We start from the raw sequence: 22,396 nt of genomic DNA, 5'->3' as shown, positions 1-22,396 counted from the left end.
TAGCTTGCTTTAGAAAAAAAGTGTAAAAAACTATATTTGATTAAAGTTCATTCTAAGTTTTATTAAAAATGCATTTACTTTCTTTTAAAAAAACTTTTTGGGCAACCCAATATATCTAAATCTGAACCGATTTCTATGAAATTCAATCGTAATGTCGATAGGAAAATCCTACCTGCCAAATTTCGAGAGAATAAGTCAACAAATGACCATTCTATTGCGTTATTACTGGAAATCGGACGAATATATATATGGGAGCTATATCCAAATCTGAACCGATGTTTTCCAATTTCAATAGGCCTCGTCTCTATGCCGAACAACATGCCCATACCAAATTTGAAGACGATCGGATGAAAATTGCGACCTGTAGTTTGTACACAAAGTAACATGGACAGACAGACAGACGGCTAAATCGAATCAGAAAGTGATTCCTAGTCGATCGGCATAATTATCAATGGGTCTATCTCTCTTCCTTCTGGGTGTTACAAACAAATGCAAAAAGTTATAAAGGGTGATTTTTTTGAGGTTAGGATTTTCATGCATTAGTATTTGACAGATCACGTGGGATTTCAGACATGGTGTCAAAGAGAAAGATGCTCAGTATGCTTTGACATTTCATCATGAATAGACTTACTAACGAGCAACGCTTGCAAATCATTGAATTTTATTACCAAAATCAGTGTTCGGTTCGAAATGTGTTCAAATTTTGACAAATTTTGTTCAGCGATGAGGCTCATTTCTGGTTGAATGGCTACGTAAATAAGCAAAATTGCCGCATTTGGAGTGAAGAGCAACCAGAAGCCATTCAAGAACTGCCCATGCATCCCGAAAAATGCACTGTTTGGTGTGGTTTGTACGCTGGTGGAATCATTGGACCGTATTTTTTCAAAGATGCTGTTGGACGCAACGTTACGGTGAATGAACACATTTCGAACCGAACACTGATTTTGGTAATAAAATTCAATGATTTGCAAGCGTTGCTCGTTAGTAAGTCTATTCATGATGAAATGTCAAAGCATACTGAGCATCTTTCTCTTTGACACCATGTCTGAAATCCCACGTGATCTGTCAAATACTAATGCATGAAAATCCTAACCTCAAAAAAATCACCCTTTAATACCCTGTACCACAGTAGTGGTGTAGGATCCACAAACGAAGATTTGGCAGCCACAACAAATTTTTTAAATACCTAGGTGACCAACTGTAGGGGCCTGCTTATAAGCGTCGGACAACGACAGTCTTGCAATTTCGCACACGATCTTTAACATATCAGCTCTAACCATTCCAAATTTCACAGTGATATCTCCACTCGTTCTCACACGGCATACTTTATACACCCACCACCGAACGATGGGGGTATATTAATTTGTTCATTTCGTTCGCAAAACACCAAAATATCCATTTCCGACCCTACAAAGTAAATCTATGATCATCTGGCCATGTCCGTCCGTCTGTCTGTTGCAATCGCGGTTCAGTCTTAAAAATGAGATATTGAGCTGAAACTTTGCAGAAATCCTTTTTTTTTATCATAGTTAGGAAAAGTTCGAAGATGGGCTTTATCGGACTATATCTTGATATAGCCGCCTGCCGATTTTAGGTCTTAGGCCCAATAAAGCTATGTGGCAGCTAAATCTAGACCGATCTGGGCCGTATTACACAGGGATGTCGAAGAGCTTAACACAACTCACTGTCCAAAATTTCAGCCAAATCGGACAAAAATTTGCGGCTTATAAGGACTCAAAACATCAAATCGGGCGATAGGTTTATATGGAAGTTATGTCAGCTTATTGATCGATTGAGACTGTACTTGGCACAGTCGTTGAAAGTCATTACGAAACACTGCGTGCAAAATTTCAGCCAAAACGGCTGAACTTCTGACTTCTTGAGCCTTAGCTTCCAGGGGCTCAAGAAGTCAAATCGGGAGATCGGTTTATATTGATATAGCTGCCATATAAACCGATCTTGGATCTTGACTTCTATGAAATTTGGATGAAATTTTGAAATGAGGTGTTTTTTAATGATTTCAAACAACTCTCCTAAGTATGGTCCAAATCGGTCTATAACCTGATATAGCTGTCATATAAACCGATCTGGGGTCTTGACTTCTTGGGCTTCTAGAGGGTTCTTATTCGAATTTGCAAGGCGTGGTTTGTTATGATTTCCAACAACTGTGCTAAGTAGTGTTAAAATCGGCTGCCATATAAATCGATCTTGAATCTTGACTTCTTCCGCCTCTAGAGGGCGCAAGTTTAATCCGATTTAGCTGAAATTTTGCATGACGTGTTTTGCTATGACTTTCAACAAATATGGTTTAAATCGATTTCTAATCTGATATAGCTACCACATAAACCGATCTGGGATATTGACTTCTTCAGCCTTTAGAGGGCTAAAAGAACTCGACAAATGCGATCCATGGTGAAGGGTATATAAGATTCGGCCTGGGCGAAATTAGCACGCCTTTACTTGTTTCTCTCTTACTGCGCTAAGGAGAGTAAGAGGACTTGGTGAGCCCTGTCCCAAATCAAAAGACCTCATGTTAATCAAAACATGAGGTGTTGATAAAGAAACATGGCGTGCCAGAAATCATGATCCCCCAAGCCAGTCATAATGTTTTGAATAATAACACACACCTGCTCAACTCTTATAAATTCTTTGCTAAGCTATTCTTTGAATAGAAAGCACTGAATATGATTTCGAGCTTGAGGATGTTCGAAAAATCATGAAAATATATTCGGGATCGTCGTAAAATTTTTAGGCGATTAAACAATGTCCGTGTGTCCATCTGTTCGTCCGTGTGTCAGTCAGTTGTAATCACGCTAGAGTCTTTAAAAATTGAGTTATAATTGAGCTCAGACTCGTATTATACACGGGTTAAGCTTTTGAATGGGACAAATCGGAGCATATTAGGGTATAGCTGCCATAGAGACTGATATGGCGATTTAGGGTCTTAAGCCTATAACAGGCGCATTTATTACCCGATTTCGCTGAAATTTGGAACAGTGGGCTACTTTTAGATATAGCTGCCATAAAAGACATTCACCTTTAGGGTCTAAGGACCATAAAAGGTGCCTTTGTTATCCGATTTTGCTGAAATAAGAAACAGTGACTAGCACTAGGAGCCTCGATATACGACCCGAATATGGTGCACACCTGCCGATTTTGGGTCATAGGCCTTTAAAATGCGCAATTGTTTACCCAACTTCACTGAAAATTGAATCAGTGAGTTGTACCAAGACTCCCAACATCTGTCCCGAATATGGTTCAGGTCGGGCTATATTAAGATATATATATATCTAAAAGACCGATCTTCACTTTTAGGGTCCAAGGACCATGAAGGGTGCATTTATTATCCGATCTTGCTGAAATACGAAACAGTGACTAGCACTAGGAGCCTCGATATCCGACTCGAATATGGTATGTATCGGACCATAGTTACATATAGCTGCCATTTAGACCGATCTGCCGATTAGGGTTCTTAAGCCTATAACAGCTGAATTTATTACTAGACTTTGCTGAAATTTGGAGCAATGAGTAGTATCAAAACTCTGACAATATTAGTTCCGAATATGGTCCAGATCGGGCTATATTTAGATATGGCTGGCACAGAGACCGATCATCAGCTTTAGCGTATAAAGACCATAAAAGGTGCATTTATTTTCATACCCACCACCGAAGGATGGGGGTATATGCATTTTGTTTTTCCATTTGCAACACATCGAAATATCCATTTCTAATCTGGAGGCCACCGTAGCGCAGAGGTTAGCTTGCCCGCCTATGACGCTGAACGCCTGGGTTCGAATCCTGGCGAGACCATCAGAAAAAAAAATTTTTTTCATCGGTGGTTTTCCCCTCCTAATGCTGGCAACATTTGTGCGGTACGTTGCCAAGTAAAACTTCTCTCCAAAGAGGTGTCGCACTGTGGCACTTCGTTCGGACTCGGCACCTTATCATTGAGCTTAAACTTGAATCGGACTGCACTCATTGATATGTAAGAAGTTTGCCCCTGTTCCTTAGTGGAATGTTCATGGGCAAAATTTGCAATCTAAAACGATCCAGACATGTCCGTCCGTCTGTCTGTCCGTCCGTCCGTCTGTCCATCCATCTGTCTGTTGAAATCACGCTACAATCTTTAAAAATAGAGATATTGAGTTTAAATTTTGCACAGATTCTTTGTTTTCCATAAGCAGGTTAAGATCGATGATGGGCGGACTATATCTTGATATAGCCCCCGTATAGATCGATCCGCCGATTTAAGGTCTTAGGCCCATAAAAGACACATTTATTATCCGATTTTGCTGAAATTTGAAACAATGAGTTGTGTTAGACAAGTCGATATCCTCCTTTGGCCCCGATCGTTCCAGATTTGGATGAAGCTGCCAAATAGACCAATCTCTCGATTTAAGGTTTTTGGCCCATAAAAGGCGCATTTATTGTCCGATGTCGTCGTCGAAATTTGGTACAGTGAGTTGTGTTAGGGCCTATGTCATCCGTTATCAATTTGGCTAAAATCGGTTCAGATTTGGATATAGTTGCCATATAGAACGATCTCTCCCTTAAAGGTCTTGTACCCATAAATGGCTCATTTATCGTCCGATTTCGCTGAATTTTGGTACAGTGAGTTGCGTTAGGGCCAACGTTATCCGTTATCAATTTGTCTCCAATCGGGTCAGATTTGGATATAGAACATAAATAACGATCTCTCGAATAAAGGTCTTGGACCCATAAATGGCGCATTTATTATCCGATTTCGCCGAAATTTGGGAATGTGAGTTGTGTTAGGCCCTTCGACATCCCTCTTTAATTTGGCCCAGATCGGTTTAGATTTGGATATAACTGCCATATAGACCAAACTCTCAATTTAAGGGCTTGGGCCCCATAAAAAGCGAATTTATAATCCGAATTCGCTGAAATTTGGCACAGTGACGTATGTTAGGCTTTTCGGCATCCGTGTCGTATGTGGTCCAGATCGGTATTTAATTGGATATAAATACCAAAAAGACCAATATTTTGTTCTACAAAATAGAACACTGACTTTTACTTATTAGACCACTCAATGTCCGTGCCGAATTTGGTTCAAATCGGACCATATTCCGATATAGCTGCTATGGAATGAATTCCGATATAGCTGCTATGGAATTATTGGGTTGCCCAAAAAGTAATAGCGGATTTTTTAAAAGAAAGTAAATGCATTTTTAATAAAACTTAGAATGAATTTTAATCAAATATACTTTTTTACACTTTTTTTCTAAAGCAAGCTAAAAGTAACAGCTGATAACTGACAGAAAAAAGAATGCAATTACAGAGTCACAAGCTGTGAAAAAATTTGTCAACGCTGACTATATGAAAAATCCCCAATTACTTTTTGGGCAACCCAATATTAATTTTTCACCGGATTATGTCGAAAGATGGTTTACATATATACCCGAGGTGGTGGGTATCCAAAGTTCGGCCCGGCCGAACTTAACGCCTTTTTATTTGTTTGATTTTGCTGAAATTTTAAACAGTGAACTGCTTTAAGACTTCCGATATCCAACCCAAATATGGTCTAAATTGTGCTATATTTAGATATAGCTCTCATGTAGATCGACTATCCGATAGCTTTGTTGCAGGCGCATCCTCCTGCTGAGACAAAGAAGGAAATCTGGTAACAGACACAGATAACATGCTGAGGATATGGAAAGAACATTTTACCCAACTGCTAGTGTCCGATGTTGGCGGTGAAGAGGATACCGCAGAACCAATTCCTGATGATGGTATAAACTGTTTACCTCCTAGTCAGAATGAGGTCCAAGTAGCAGTGACCCGACTAAAGAACAACAAGGCAGCAGGAGCCGACGGGTTATCCGCTGAACTATTTAAGACCGGAGGCGACGCGCTGATAAGGCGTATACATGAGCTTATCTGCGCATACCCGATGATTGGAACCTCAGCATACTATGTCCCGTACACAAGAAAGGAGACAAGACGGAATGTGTCAACTGCAAAGGAATAACTCTGCTCCCCATCGCATACAAGATACTCTCGAGCGTACTGTGTGAAAGATTAAAAACTAAAGTCAATGAGATAATTGCGCCCTATCACTGCGGCCTTAGGCCTGGTAAATCCACCCTGGAGCAGATATTCACACTGCGCCAAATCTTGGAAAAGACCCGAGAAGGACAAATCAACACCTACCATCTCTTTGTTGACTACAAACCGCTTCCGATGTGCCAAGAATACTTCAAATCGGTCCATAACCTGATATAGCTGCCATATAAACCGATCTGGGGTCTTGACTTCTTGAGCCACTAGTGGACGCAATTATTATCCGATTTGGCTGAAATTTTGCATGATGTGTTTCATTATGATTTCCAACAACTGTGCTGAGTATGGTTTAAATCGGTCCATAACCTAATATAACTGCCATATAAACCGATCTGGGGTCTTGACTTCTTGAGCCACTAGAGGACGCAATTATCATCCGATTTGGCTGAAATTTTGCATGAGATGTTTTGTTATGACTTTTAACAAGTTTCCTAAGCATAGTTCAAGTCCGCCCATAACCTGATATAGCTGCCATAAAAACCGATCTGGGGTCTTGACTTCTTGAGCCACTAGAGGACGCAATTATTATCCGATTTATCTGAAATTTTGCATGAGGTGTTTTATTATGACTTCCAACAACTGTGCTAAGTAAGAATAGTTCAAATTGATATAGCTGCCATATAAACTGATCTGGGGTTTTGACTTCTTGAGCCATTATAGGACGCAATTATTATCCGATTTGGCTGAAATTTTGTATGAGGTGTTTTGTTATGACTTTTAACAAGTTTCTTAAGAATAGTTCAAATCCGCCCATAACCTGATATAGCTGTCATATAAACCGATCTGGGGTCTTGACTTCTTGAGCCTCTAGAGGTCACAATTCCTATCCGATTTGGCTGAAATTTTGCATGAGGTGTTTTATTATGATTTCCAACAACTGTGCAGAGTATGGTTTAAATCGGTCCATAACCTGATATAGCTGCCATATAAATCGATCTGGGGTCTTGACTTCTTGAGCCTCTAGAGGTCACAATTCCTATCCGATTTGGCTGAAATTCTGCATGAGGTGATTTGTTATGACTTTCAACAACTGTGCTAAGAATAGTTCAAATCGGTCCATAACCTTATATAGCTTCCATATAAACCGATCTGGGGTCTTGACTTCCTGAGCCACCAGAGGGCGCAATTATTATCCGATTTAGCTGAAATTTTGTGCAACGGCTTCTCTTATGACTTTTAACACACGTGTCGAAAATGGCAAGATTTCGACACCTTTGTTAACAGTCGGCCCGGTCGAATTAAGCACGCTTTTACTTGTTGTAATTTATCGGTACTCTTTTCGGCCTCTATATATAAACTGTTACCCCGAATTGAATTTGAATCAGTACACGAGGCTTATTTTCATACGTTTTCAATGATATTGGCGCCTTCTCCAGAGAAACATTTGCTTCGCGAGTTATGAAACATTGGCTTCAGCATAGCAACATTGGCTTCATAACTTATAGCATGGCTACTTTTACTTCATATCTTGAATATCTTCACTAGCAATAAAATTCTTTGAGTTTACAATAATATCAATTAATTTACATTAATTTATTAAACAAAAAAATTTCATTACATTAAGGCCCTAATTAAAAATTGCTTGGTGCTTTCTGGCATTTTGCACTCCATTATATTCTTTACTAAACTTATAATTAATAAAAATCCACGTTAAGCAAAAGAGATAAAGTGTTTACTGCCACAAAGTTAGCGGGAAGGTGGTTGCCACATGGTTACTGCTGGAAACTTATTTAAAGTTGGCGTTCCTAAATCTAAGACAGCAGAGTAATCGCTTCCGTGTTAATGTTTGTCTTACTCTTATATTTCAAGGCATTAAGCATCTGCCCATGACGTGGTTGGATTTTTGGTCCTGGTGTCAGTTATAGACGGTAAATAACCAATGTAGTTGACTGCACGCCATGCCATGCCACTGTTTTTTGTTCTGTTAACGAACAAACGAACGATCAAATAAACCAAAACTTTGTCGGCCACCATCTGTTGCGATGGCAGCATCCGGCAGGCATGAGGCATCCATGAACAGCTTGCAAATTGCTCATAAACTGACAAATGTGAAAGCCTGTGAGTGTAAAAGTCAATGGAATTGCAATAAAAAGTTTTCTCTACGCTTAGGAATTTAATGAAAACTTCATTAAAGAACAATTGGGCATCAACAAAAGCGAAACCGAACACTTTCCCACACTTGCGGTCCTCATCCGCGACGCACCTCTGGGAATACCAATTTAAATCAATAAAATCTATTGGCAATAATGTCACAGGGGGTGTTGCTTTTTATGAGAGTTCTATTTTGTAATTTTTGTTTAATGTAAAATTCTAACGAAATGCAAACAGTTGTAAAAATTGGAAATCAATTTGGCCCAGACACATTGATTTTGTATGGATGGCAGCATTTTGGGGCATTATTTGTTTTCAATTCTGGGGCTACATTTTTATGAAGTAAACAATTTACCATTTGCAAATGGTTGACATATTTTGAAGTCGCAAAAAACAAACAAAACCATAAAAGTGGAGTCAAAACCGCCTGGGCAGAATCTTTTTCATGCACAACCATTAAAAAATTCATAGTGTTTATATGGCGTTTCTATTCGTGTGGTAATTTGAATACAAATTTGACTTTATTGCACCTAAATGCCATTAAACTTAGTTAATTTTTAACACATAACGTGCTGGATTTAGATACAGCCCGAAAATCGAAATATTCGTCTAAGACCCCATCTTATATAAAAAACTAGCTGGACCGGGCCGGCTCCGCTGCGCCTTCTTCTACTTTATATGGGACATCATTTTCCGTGGAATATTCATTTTCGACCATTAAAGAGCTTTTAGTGAAATACCTTGCTACGAGAATAGTATATCGCTTGACTAACAGGCTGAATCCCATATGATCTTTATTGGTCTACGCATTGAAGTTTGGATGTAAGGTGTACTCCATTCTTAAAATACTATATTTCAGCCCGACTTTGGCCCTGAAAAATACCAGCATCGTGTTCTTCTTTCAAATACCATTTATCTAAACTCATTTTGCAATTGGTTTTGGGGGGGGAGTTTACAGAATGAGGCGTCCCCCAAACACATGGCTCCAAAATTGGTTATCAAATTCGTTTTCTAATCTCAAATAACTTTCATTTGAGCCACATATTGGAATGGTCGAAAAGTTTTACCCTTTGGGTGGTGTTTTGGGGAAGGGGTGATGCCTAAAATACATGGTCCTACAGTTGGATATGAAATTCGTATTCTTCTCTGAAATGCCTTCATTTGAGCCCCATATTGCGATGGTCAGTAAAAAATTGCTGTTTGTGGGGTATTTTGGAAAAGGGGTAGACCCCCAGAAAATCGGTCCCGAAAGTGGGTATCAGTTCTTGCTCTACCCCCCCAATTCCTTTCACTGAAGCCCCACATTGACATGGTTGGTAAATACGCCCGGATGAGGGGTGTTTTGGGGAGTGGAATAGTCCCCCAAACACTAAGCCTGGAAAATATATCTACATTGTGCTCTATTCTCATACATTTGAACCCCATATTGCCATTGGCCTCAAAATTGGATATCAAATTGGTTTAAAATCTCAAATACCATTTATCTGGTTTGGGGTATGGGCCCCAAAAACTATGAATATCGAGTTCCACTGTCTTGAAGACCCACATTGTCTTGGTGAGCAAATACGTTCTTCTTGGGGGTTGTTATGGTGGTGGGACGTGTCCCCTAGACAGTGGGTGCCGAATGTTGATGTCAGATTCATGGTCTACTCCCAAATACCCTTCATTTGAGCTTCACTTTTCCCTAGTCACCAAAAATTACCGGTTTGGGGTGTGTTTTGGGGGATGGGGCGGCCACTCAGTAACTTGGCTTTGAAAATATAGATCAGATTCGTGTTCTACTTTAAAATACCTCTTATTTGAGCCTCATATTGCAATGGTCAGCAAATACTTTGGGTGGTGTTATGAGGGTGGCCCCATAGACACTTTTCCCGAACATTGATATCAGATTCGTGCTTTACTTCCAAAGACCTTTCATTTGTGTCCCATATCGTAAATTTGTCTTCTTTCGGGAATGTTCTCGGGGATGAGCGGTCCCCCAAACACTTGGTCCCACATCTGGATATCAGATTCGTTTTCTACACTCAAATACCTTTTATTTAAGTCCTGTTTGGGGAACGGGTGGAACCCCAGAAACGTGGTCCCACATTTAGATAAAAGATTCGTATTCTACTCGCAACTACCTTTCATTTGAGTTCCATATTGCCATGGTCGGTAAATATGTCCGATTAAGGGATGTTTTAGGGGTTGGGGTGGTCTCCCTAACACTTGGTCCGACAATTGTATATCAGATTCGTTTTCTACACTCAAATACCTTTTATTTAAGCCCCATATTGCCATGGTCAGTAAATAAGTCCTGTTTGGGGGGGTGGGGGAGGACAACCAGAAACTTTGTCGCAAATTTGGATATCAGATTCGTATTTTACTCGCAAATACCTTTCGTTTGAGTCCCATGTTGCCATGTTCGGTAAATAGGTCCGATTTAGAGGTTGGTGTAGTCCCCCAAACACTTGGTCTGACAATTGGATATCAGATACGTTTTCTTATCCCAAATACCTTTCATTTGAGTCCCATATTGGCGTGATTTGTGTATATATATATTTGGTAGGTTATGGGGTGGGGCGCCCCCCCTAGGTACCCCATACGAAATTTGAGTACCAAATTTTTGTTTGTAGGTTAACTATAAGAGACCACACAAAATTTCGCTTAAATCGCACCACCCATCTCCGAGATCTGGCGTTTCTGAAATTTAGGGTAAGGGGGAGGGTCCGCTCCCCCTTCAGATATGTAGCACCTTATTTTCACCACGGAATCACTATGCACCATCAGTGGAAATTTCAAGAAAATCGGTTCAGCCGTTTCTGAGGCTATAAGGAACACACAAACAAACACAAATTGATTTTTATACCCTCCACCATAGGATGGGGGGGTTTACTAATTTCGTCATTCTGTTTGTAACTACTCAAAATATTCGTCTGAGACCCCATAAAGTATATATATTATTGGTCGTCGCGACATTTTATGTCGATGTAGCCATGTCCGTCCGTCCGTCTGTCTGTCGAAAGCACGCTAACTTCCCAAGGAGTAAAGCTAGCCCCTTGAAATTTTGCACAAATACTTCTTATTAGTGTAGGTCGATTGGTATTGCAAATGGGCCCTATGGGTCCATGATTTGATATAGCTGTCATATAAACCGATCTTGGGTCTTGACTTCTTGAGCCTCTAGAGTGAGCAATTCTTATCCGATTGGAATGAAACTTTGCACGACATGTTCTGTAATGACATCCAACAAGTATGGTTCAAATCGGTCCATAACCTTATATAGCTGTCATATAAACCGATCTTGGGTCTTGACTTCTTAAGCCTCTAGAAGGCGCAATTCTTATCCGATTGGAATGAAATATTTCACGAAGTATTTTGTTATGATATCCAATAACGGTGACAAGTATGGTTCGAATCGGTCCATAACCTGACATAGCTGCCATATAAACCGATCTTGGGTCTTGACTTCCTGAGCCTCTAGAGGGCGCAATTCTTATCCGATTTGAATGAGTTTTTGCACAAAGTATTTTGTTATGATATCCAATAACTGTGCCAAGTATGGTTTAAATCGGTTCATAACCTGATATAGCTGTCATATAAACAGATCTGGGGACTTGACTTCTTGAGCTTCTAGAGGGCGCAATTCCAATCCGATTTGTCTGAAATTTTGCATGCCGTATTTTATTCTTACTTTCAACAACTGTGTCAAATAAGGTTTAAATCGGTTCATAACCTGATATAGCTGCCATATAAACCGATCTGGGATCTTGACTTCTTGAGCCACTAGAGGTCGCAATTATTATCCGATTTGCCTGAAATTTTGTAAGACTAATTGTAGAAGACTAATCAGGAGGTAGAAGTCGTAACAGACAATAATTGCGGCTTCCAACCGCTCAAATCTGGCGATCGGTTTTTATGGCAACTATATCCGGTTATAGACCGATTTGGATCGTACGTGGCATAGATCTGGAAAGTCAGCACGGAACACGTCGTGCAAAATGTCAGCGAAAACGGTTAACGATTGCGGCTTCTAGAGGCTCAAGAAATCAATTTAGGAGATAGAGTTATATGGGAGATATATCCAAATCTGAGCCGATACGGCCCATTTGCAATCCCAAACGATCTGCATCAATAATAGGTATATGTACGAAACACTTGTGTACACTTGTTCGACAACTATCGTGATTTTTATTGACAGACATGCGGTCAGACAGATGGACATGGCTAGATCGACTCAGAATGTCAAGACGATCAAGGATATATGTATTGGGTTGCCCAAAAAGTAATTGCGGATTTTTCATATAGTCGGCGTTGACAAATTTTTTCACAGTTTGTGACTCTGTAATTGCATTCTTTCTTCTGTCAGTTATCAGCTGTTACTTTTAGCTTGCTTTAGAAAAAAAGTGTAAAAAAAGTATATTTGATTAAATTTCATTCTAAGTTTTATTAAAAATGCATTTATTTTCTTTTGAAAAATCCGCAATTACTTTTAGGGAAACCCAATACTCTATAGGATTTCACATCAATATTTTGAGATGTTACAAACAGAATGATAAGATTAGCATACCTACCATCCTAGGGTGTTTAAAAACGGGCAATTGAAGGGATTGATGGTTAAACAATTTCAAGCTTCACAGTGACTAAGAATAAATATCTTCACTCATGGGCTGGAAAATAAATATTTCGATAATCGTTAGGAAGAAACGATTATACGCCATATCGTATGGGGTTGGGCATAACAATGGGATTTCGTGTTTACCCACGATTACTTAACCTATGCAAATTTAAACAGTCAGCCTTTGATTTATTTTTGTTATTTTTTACACTCCGTATTTTTGTAAGCCCAACAATGTTAATTTAAATGCAAATTAAGTTAAGGCCAGAAAATAAGTTTTTTTTCCTATATTTATAACTCAATTAAGGTTCCGTGGAACGACTGAAAAGGCTTAAATAGTATTCCAAATATGGTTGTGAATTCATTGACTCACTTTTATGAGTGAATAAAAGTTTCCCCTTGAATGCTGCAGATTGGCGTGTGTTGTATGTGGCAAGAAATGTAAAAAATTATATTCTATATGATGTTATAAGTTGCGTTAAAAGCAAGAGTGGGTTAACTTTAAAAACACTCAACAAAAACATACAACTAAGGACGAGTTAAAGTAGGACAAAGTTGACCATTTGATACCCTACGATATATAAATCTGAACAAATTTGGGCCAAATTAAACAAGGATGTCGGGAGCCCTAACATAATTCACTGTCACAAATTTCGACGAAATCGGACAAAAAATGCCCCTTTTGTGGACACCGGACCCTAAATCGATATATCGGTCTATTTGGCAGCTATATCCAAATCTGGACCAATCTAGGCCAAATTGAAAAAGGATATCAAAGGGCCTAACACAATTTACTGTCCCAAATTTCGGCAAAAGCAGGCAACAAATGCGCCTTTTATGTGCCCAACACCTGAAATCGGAGATCGGTCTATATGGCAGCTATATCCAAATCTAGACCGATGTGAACCAAATCGAAAAGGGATATCGAAGAGCCTAACACAGTTCATTATCCCAAATTTCGGCGAAATCGGACAAATAATATGCCTTTTATGGGGCCAAAACCTTAAATCGAGAGATCGGTCTATATGACAGCTATATCCAAATCTGGAAAGATCAGAGAAGGATATCAAAGAGCCACTGTCCCAAATTTCGGCAAAATCGGACAATAAATGTGCCTTTATGGGACCAAAATCTTAAATTGAGAGATCGGTCTATATGGCAGCTATATCCAAATCTAGAACGATCTGGGCCATATTATAGAGGGATATCGAAGGGCCTAATACAATTCACTGTCCCAAATTTCGGCGAAATTGGACAATAAATGCGTCTTTTGTGGGCCCAAGACCTTAAATCGAGAGATCTCTATATGACAGCTATATCCAAATCTGGGAAATTTTATGTCTTAGGCTATTATGGTCCTAAGACATTAAATCGGCAGATCGGTTTATATGGGGCTATATCAAAATATAGTCCGATATAGGTCATTGTCGAACTACGCTGCTATATTAGTCGATTTTCGGATTTACGTTCTTAGTTTCACTAACGGCCGTGAACAGATATGTGGGGGTCAAACCCAAGTGATTGGGTTTAGACCCCTCAACATCCCACCAAGTTTGGTCCAGATCGTACAATATTTCGAAATAGCTACTATAGATTCATAAATGATGCATTATTCAGCTAATTTTGATAAAATCTGAAATACAAATTTGCAAATTTGCCCATGTGTATTCCATTAAGGAACCGAGGCAAACTTCTCACATATCAATGCGTGCTGTCCGTTTAAAGTTTAAATTCAATGATAAGGGGGCCTCTTTTTTATAGCCGAGTCCAAACGGCATGCCGCAGTGCGACACCTATTTTTGGAGAAGTTTTTACCTAACAAATTTCGCCGGCGTCAGAAGGGGTTAAAAACCACCACTTGCTTCTGTTGTTCTCGCCAGGATTCGAACCCAGGCTTTCAGCTTCATAGGCAGACCTGTCAGCCTCTGCTCTACGGTTTTTTTTTTGGGTGGTTATAAAATCTTACGCACTCTAGCATTTGCTTAATGAATAGTAGTACACAGACTCTGAGGCTTAGGGTATTGCATAGTGAAGTTTTTGCCTCTCCTTACATTTGATACCCACCACCGTAGGATATATTCATCTAGTCATTTCGTTTGCAACACATCGAAATATCAATTTCCGACACTACAAAGTATATATATTTCGGATCGTCGTAAAATTCTAAGACGATTTAACGATGTCTGTGTGTCTGTCCCTTTATCCGTCCGTCTATGGCAATCACTCTACAGCCTTTAAAAATTGAGATATTGAGCTGAAATTTGGCACATATACATCTTTTTGATGCACAGATACGTCTTTTTGATGCACGCTGGTTAAGTTCTTGGACGGGCCTAATCGGACCGTATTTGGATATGGTTGCTATATAGGCCGATTTTCCGACAAAGGGTCTAATGCCTATTAATGCTTTATTTCTTATCCGATTTCACTGAAATTTGCAACAGTGAGTAGTTTTAGGCCTCCCGACATCTGACCCAAATATGGTCCATATCGGACTATATTTATATATAGCTGCCATATAGACCGATCTGCCGATAAAGGGTCTGAAGCCCATAAAAGCTTTATTTATTACTCGATTTGGCTAAACAGTGGGCTATCTTAATCCCCCTAATATCCGACCTAAATATGGATCAAATCGGACTCTATTTAGATGTAGCTGCCATATAGACCGATTTGCCGATAAAGGGTCTAAAGCCCATAAAAGCTTTATTTTCCAACCCATTTCGCAGGAATTTGAAACATTGAGTAGTTTTACGCCTCCTAACATAGGATTCAAATATGGTTCAGATCGCACTATATTTAGATATAGCTGCCATATAGACCAATCTCCCGACAAAGGGTCTAAATCCCATAAAAGCTATATTTATGGTCTAAAGGCCATAAAAGCTTTATTTTTTACCCGATTTCGTTGAAATTTGAAACAGAGGGTTATCTTAAGCCTCCTGATACCTGACCTTAATATGGATCAAATCGGACTATATTTAGGTATAGCTGCCATATAGACCGATCTGCCGATAAAGGGTCTGTCGCCCATAAAACCTTTACTTTTTAACCGATTTCGCTGAAATTTTAAACATTAAGTAGTTTTATGCCTATATTTAGATATAGCTGCCATATAGACTGATCTCCCGATTAAGGGTCTAAAGCCCATAAAAGCCACATTTATTATCCGATTTTGCTGAAATTTGGGACAGTGAGTTGTGTTAGGCCCTTCGACATTCTTCGTCAATTTGGCTCAGATCGGTCCAGATTTGGATGTAACTGCCTATAGACCAATCCTCCGATTTATGGTCTTAGGCTCATAAAAAGCGCATTTATTGTCCGATGTCGCCGAAATTTCGAACAATGAGTTATTTTAAGCCCCTCCACATAGTTCTGCATTATGGGACAGATCGGTCCAGATTTGGATGTAGCAGTCATATAGACCGATCTCTCGGTTTTAGGTTTTGGGGTACTAAAAAGCGCATTTATTATCCGATTTCGCCGAAATTTTGGACAGTGAGTTGTGTTAATCTCTTCGTGATTTTTCTGCAACTTGGCCCAAATCGGTCCAGATTTGGATATAGCTGCCATATAGACCGATATTTCGATTTAAAGTCTTGGCCCCGATTTAACTGAAATTTGACACATTGACCTATGACTTTTCGACATCCATGTTGTATATGGTTGTACATTTTTAGATATACACAATTGAACAATGACTTGTTCTTATTAGTATTTGGTCCAAATCGGATCAAATTTCGATATAACTGCTATGGGACATAAGGTATGCAATTTTCACCAGATTTTGATGAATGGTGTTTTACATGTATACGCAAGGTGGTGGGTATCCAAAGTTCGGCCCGGCCGAACTTAATGCCGTTTTACTTGCTTACTTTACTTTTACCACATTAAATTAATTTAATTTGATTTATATTTCCAATTTCCATTTTTTTTTAATGATACGTAGTCAATCGATGAATGTTAAGGGGAGGAATAATTCGCTTCCAGAAGAAAAAATACTAATATAAAATTTATTCAATGCTCTTTCAGTAGTATTCATTCATTCATTGCCATTGACTTTGAATAAGTACCCAGAACTGGAAATAAGGCTATTAAATTATTTATGCCCTTTTGTCATTAGAATCCCAGACAATTGGATGTGGCCTTCGCAAACGTTGTTGATATTCTCAGCAAGCGTTCGAGGAAGGGTTCCGACTTGCAGCTTTAAAGCGAGGTGAATGAATCACCACTCCTCAGCCATTTATTGAATTGATGGATTCCCTCAATCAACTTAAATTGAGCACATAATAATAAGCAAATTGATTTATTCCGCCTTTATATTTTCATAAAATTTCGTATGCGTTACCATCACAACACGCCAAAATAATAAACATATTTCATATCAGATTCATATCGAGCTGCCGCAGTTCTCGGATCTATTTGCGTGGCTCATAGTCAATAGTGGATGCGTTTTTATCGTTGCTTGTGCCCGCACCAATTTGTGAATAATTTATAGATTTGCCTTTTTGCAGACAAACAGACTTACATACATACGTATGTTACGCCTGTACTATGTTGTGGGAAACTACATATGTGTGGCTTTAAGGGAGTTGGTAAACGAATTAACTTTGAAAACTAATTTTGTTTTCACTTCCAGCAAATGCATAATAAAATTGTGGTCTCCGGCACAGCAATAATGCTATACCGTACCATCAATAATAGTGAGACCACCTTACCCATAAAACATAAATGGCATCCAGGCGAGCAACTGATTATGCTGTTGTGTTATTAAGAGTGAGCAAGTAATACACACATACATATATACTATATGCACATCACAACCGCGGTATGAAATTATAGTTGTTGTTGTGTGCTTTTCAAACAGGTACATACTGAGAACTAAATTGAAAGCAACAAATGTACAGAGTGCAAACGTATACCGAAATTTGAAAATTTTAAAAATGTTAAAATCTAGAAATTTTGCTGAGTTTAGTCAATTCATATTCCACACCATTATAACAGGCTGACGCCAAGTGTTACCAATTGAAGCAACGAAATTTGTATACCCTCCGCCATAGGATGGGGGTATACAACTTCCGTATAGACTCAAAAACGGCTTAACCGATTACCTTGAAAATTTCACAGATTGCGTAGGTTGGTCGGGAAGGAAACAAAGGCTATATAATTTTTTGATATCGGGAGGGGGAAGGACCCTCCCCCTTACCGCAAAAGTACTACCCATAAATAAAAGTGGAAGGATCGGGACAATATGGGATTCAAATGAAAGTTATTCCAGAGAATTTCATAATAAAAGTAGGGTCCAAGTACCTGGGGGTCCCAAAACCCCTTAAAATAGATTTATTTGACGATCTTGACAATAAGGGACTCAAATGAAAGGTATTCGGGAGTAGTTTATAATAATATATAATTTTTTGATATCCGGAGGGGGAAGGACCCTCCCCCTTACCGCAAAAGTACTACCCATAAATAAAAGTGGACGGATCGCCACAATATGGGTCTCAAATGAAAGTTGTTCAAGAGCAGAGTACGAATTTCATAATAAAAGTAGGGTCCAAGTACGTGGGGGACCGCCCCGGTCCCAAAACCCCTTAAAATAGGTTTATTTGACGATCTTGACAATATGGGACTCAAATGAAAGGTATTCGGGAGTAGTTTACGAATATGGTCAGGAAGGAGAACAAGGCTTTCTAATTTGTTGATTTGGGAAGGGGGCTAAACCTCCCCCGTTTTCTAAAAACACCACCCAAAATCAAAAGTCGACCGATCGAGACAATATGGGTAATTATATAAAGGTATTGGAACATAGAATACGAATATGACATAAGAATTTGGGTCAAAGTGCCAAGCGGGCCGACCCAACCCCAAAATTCCCCCCAAACAGACATATTGGACGTTCATGTCAATGTGGGCCTCAAATGAAAGGTATTTGGGAGTAGATTACAAATCTGCCATACAAAATCCGACCGAAGGGGTCACCCTACCCCCCAAAAATTAACTAAATGGGCATATGACCCATCATGACTACATGGAACTCGGTTTTTTATTTGCTCCGTAGAATCAAAAACGGCTAAATCGATTTTCTTAAAATTTTCACAGATTGTGAACGTTTGTATGGAAAGAAACATAGGCTATATAATTTTTAGATATCGGATGGGGGCGGTCCTTCCCCTTATCCCAACAACGCCATCCAAAATCAAAGTGGACCGATAGGCACAATATGGGTATCAAATGAAAGGTATTGGAGACTAGAAAACGAATATCGTACTAAAAGGTGGTTCCCAGGTACCCAGCGGGCCTCCCCAACCCAAAAACCCCTCTAAACAGATATATTCGACGTTCATATCGATATGGGCCTCAAATGAAAAGTATTAGACAATAGGTTACAAATATATGGTATAAAAATTTAGGTCCACGTAGTGGGAGGTCGCCCCACCCCTAAATACCCCCAAATGGGCATATTAGCCGACCATGTCTATATGGGACTTATTTGAAAAGTATTTGGGAGTAGATTACGAATGTGACATTAAAATTTGTGTTCAAATCAAGGTGGAGCTTTTCCTCCTAAAAATATGTGAAATAGCTCAATTGACCCATTATGAGAATATGAGACTCAAATGAAAGTTATTTAAGGGTAGAAAACGAATTTGATATCCAATATTGGAGCCAAGTGTTTGAGGATACGTCCTAAAGCACACCATAAACTGAACTTCATATCCCACTATGGCAATATGGAGCTCACATCGTATATTAATGAAATTTGACATAGTAAGTTCCGGTACCCTTCTAATGTCGGTACCCTATTGAATCGTCCAGATCGGACTATATTTGGATACAGTTACTATATAGACCGATCTTTCTAAAAAGAGTATTGAGCCCATAACAGCAGCAATTTTCATCCAATTTGGATGAAATTTGAAACGGTGAGTATTGATAGACCCCTAAACCTGTTTGTTGAATATCGTCCAGATAGGGCCACATTTGGATATAGCTGCCATATAGACCGTTAAAGACCGATTTGGACCGTACTAGACACAGTTGTTGAAAGTCATAACGGAACACTATGTGCAAAATTTCATCCAAATTGGACAAAAATTGCGGCTTCCAGGGGCTCAAGAATTCAAATCGGGAGATCGGTTTATATGGGAGCTATATCCAAATCTGAACCGATATGACCCATTTGCAATCCCCAACGACCTACATCGATATTAAGTATCTTTGCGTTCTGAAGGTTAGCATGTCCGCCTATGACGCTGAACGCCTGGGTTCGAATCCCGGCGAGACCATAAAACAAAAAATGTCAGCGGTGGTTTTTCCCTCCTAATGCTGGCAACATTTGTGAGGAACTATGCCATGCAAAAACTTCTCTCTTCTCGCACCGCGACACGCCGTTCGAACTCGGCTATAAAAAGGATAAACCATTGAGCTTAAAACTTGAATCGGACTGCACTCATTGATGTGTGAGAAATTTGCCCCTGTTCCTTAGTGGAACGTTCATGGGCAAAATTTGCATTTATTTTATTTGCAGCTTTACGCGTTCTACCTCTATTGTGATGTCGACAGACGGACGGACGGACATCCATAGGATAAACCATCTATCCTATGGTGGTTGGTATTAAAAGACTATACGAATACAGATGGAGATTCATCATAGTCATTCCGTTTGCAACACATCGAAAACTCTATTTCCGACCCTACAAAGTATATATATTTCTGATCGTCGTAAAATTCTATGACGATTTAACGATGTACGTGTGTCTGTCCGCCCGTCTGTTCGTGTGTCCCTCAGCTGTAGTCACGCTATAGTCTTTAAAAATTGAGATATTGAGCTGAAATTTTGCACAAACTCGTATTTCCGCCATACGTAGATAAAATTCTTGAATGGGCCAAATCAGACTACATTTGGATATGGCTGACATATAGACCAATCTGCCGATTTAGGGTCTTAAGCCCACAAAAAACGCAATTATTACCCGATTTCGCTGAAATTTGAAATGGTGAGTTGTTCTAAGCCTCCCGTTGTGCGACCAGCACATGGCCCAGATAGAACTGCCATATAGATATAGCTGCCATATAGACCGATCTTTCAATTTATGCTCTCAATGCCATAGAAAGAGGATTTGTTGCCCGATTTCGCTGAAACTGATTTGGATTGGATTTAGTACTGGAGTTTTTATAAAAGAGGATGGTTAATTCATCCATGGTGGTGAGTATCCAAAGTTTGGCACGGCCGAACTTAACACGTTTTTACTTGTTTCACTTCATCTCCCTTCTAGAACGAACACAAGCCCACTGTTTTTACATGTTCATTATTTAAACAACAATCAAGCAATCAAATGTTTTATAGGCTTGACAGAGATTCAGCAAATTATTTGCTAAAATGACTGAAAAAATTATCTATTGCTATAATCGAAGAAACACTTTTCCCACGTTTTACTGCTAGATTTACTACCAACATTCTACATTGAAGTTATGTAGAAGACGTGCTAAAGAGTTTTTTTCAGCATGTACCCTTGTCAGAGTAACTAGCGTGCTATTAGCGCTTGTATCCACACTATGTGTCCATAAATGTATAAGCAAAAAAAAAAAAAAGTTATTAATGACCATGCATTGTATGCAACATTATTGGCAAATTGCCATAACAGATTATTGTGCGTGCTCATAACTTTCACCCATGCTATCTATGTGATTTTTAATTATTTTCAGATCCCCAATTGGTAATTCATGTACACGCATGAGATGTGATAGCGTTTAGGATTTGCTGGCAATATTTCAGGATCAACACGTATGTATGGATTCCCATTGTGATAGATGCTATAAACATTTTTCTACTTAAAAACCTATTTAAACAAACAATGAAAACAATAGCAAAAATAAAACGCTTGAATGAATTCAAATAATAGATAAGTATCATACGTTTGACATAATGACGCTGACAGCTATTTGCTGCAGGTAGCTTAAATATAAAATAGTAAAAAACAAGTCAGACTGGAAGGTTCGGCCGGGCCGAACTTTGGATACCCACCACCTCGGGTATGTATGAAAACCCCCATTCGGCATGATCCGGTGAAAACTGGATAACTTATGCACCCAAACGCGACACGAATATTGAGTGGGCCAATAAATATAAGTCACTGTTGCATTTCAAATTTCAACAAAATCGGGTAATAAATAAAGCTTTTATAAGCTTCAGACCCTTAATCGGTACATCGGTCTATATGACAGATATATCTAAATACAGTCCGATCTTTACCATATTCGGGTAGGATAGCGGGTGGACTAAAACTACCCACCGTTTCACATTTCAGCGAAATCGGGTAATAAATAGAGCTTTGATGGGCTTCAGACTCTTTATCGGGAGATCGGTTTATATGTCAGCTATACCTCAATATAGTCCGATTTGATCCATACTTTGGTTAGATATCAGGAGGCTTAATATAACCCTCTGTTTAAAATTTCAGCGAGTTTGGCAAATAAATAAACATTTGGTGGGCTTTAGACCCTTAATCGGGAGATAGGTTTATATGGCAGCTATACCTAAATATAGTCCGATCTGAACCATATTTGGGTCTCATGTTAGGAGGCGTAAAATCAGTTACTGTTTCAAATTTCAGCGAAATCGGTTAA

General features: G+C 39.1%; 1 protein-coding gene across 1 annotated transcript in view; it reads left to right on the top strand.

Moving 5' to 3' along the window:
• The window catches only part of LOC106091488 (uncharacterized), a 297,696-nt gene that overhangs the window by 65,416 nt on the left and 209,884 nt on the right, over positions 1–22,396 (top strand). The window contains exon 2 of the mRNA XM_059369614.1: positions 21,476–21,554. The gene's annotated coding sequence lies outside the window, so the exon portion shown is untranslated. The remainder of the gene's footprint in view (positions 1–21,475; positions 21,555–22,396) is intronic.

Source organism: Stomoxys calcitrans, chromosome 1, assembly GCF_963082655.1.
Source record: "Stomoxys calcitrans chromosome 1, idStoCalc2.1, whole genome shotgun sequence".
NCBI classification, from domain to species: Eukaryota; Metazoa; Arthropoda; class Insecta; order Diptera; family Muscidae; genus Stomoxys; species Stomoxys calcitrans.
Note: the sequence above shows the minus strand (reverse complement) of the source record. Positions and strands in the feature narration are given on the sequence as shown.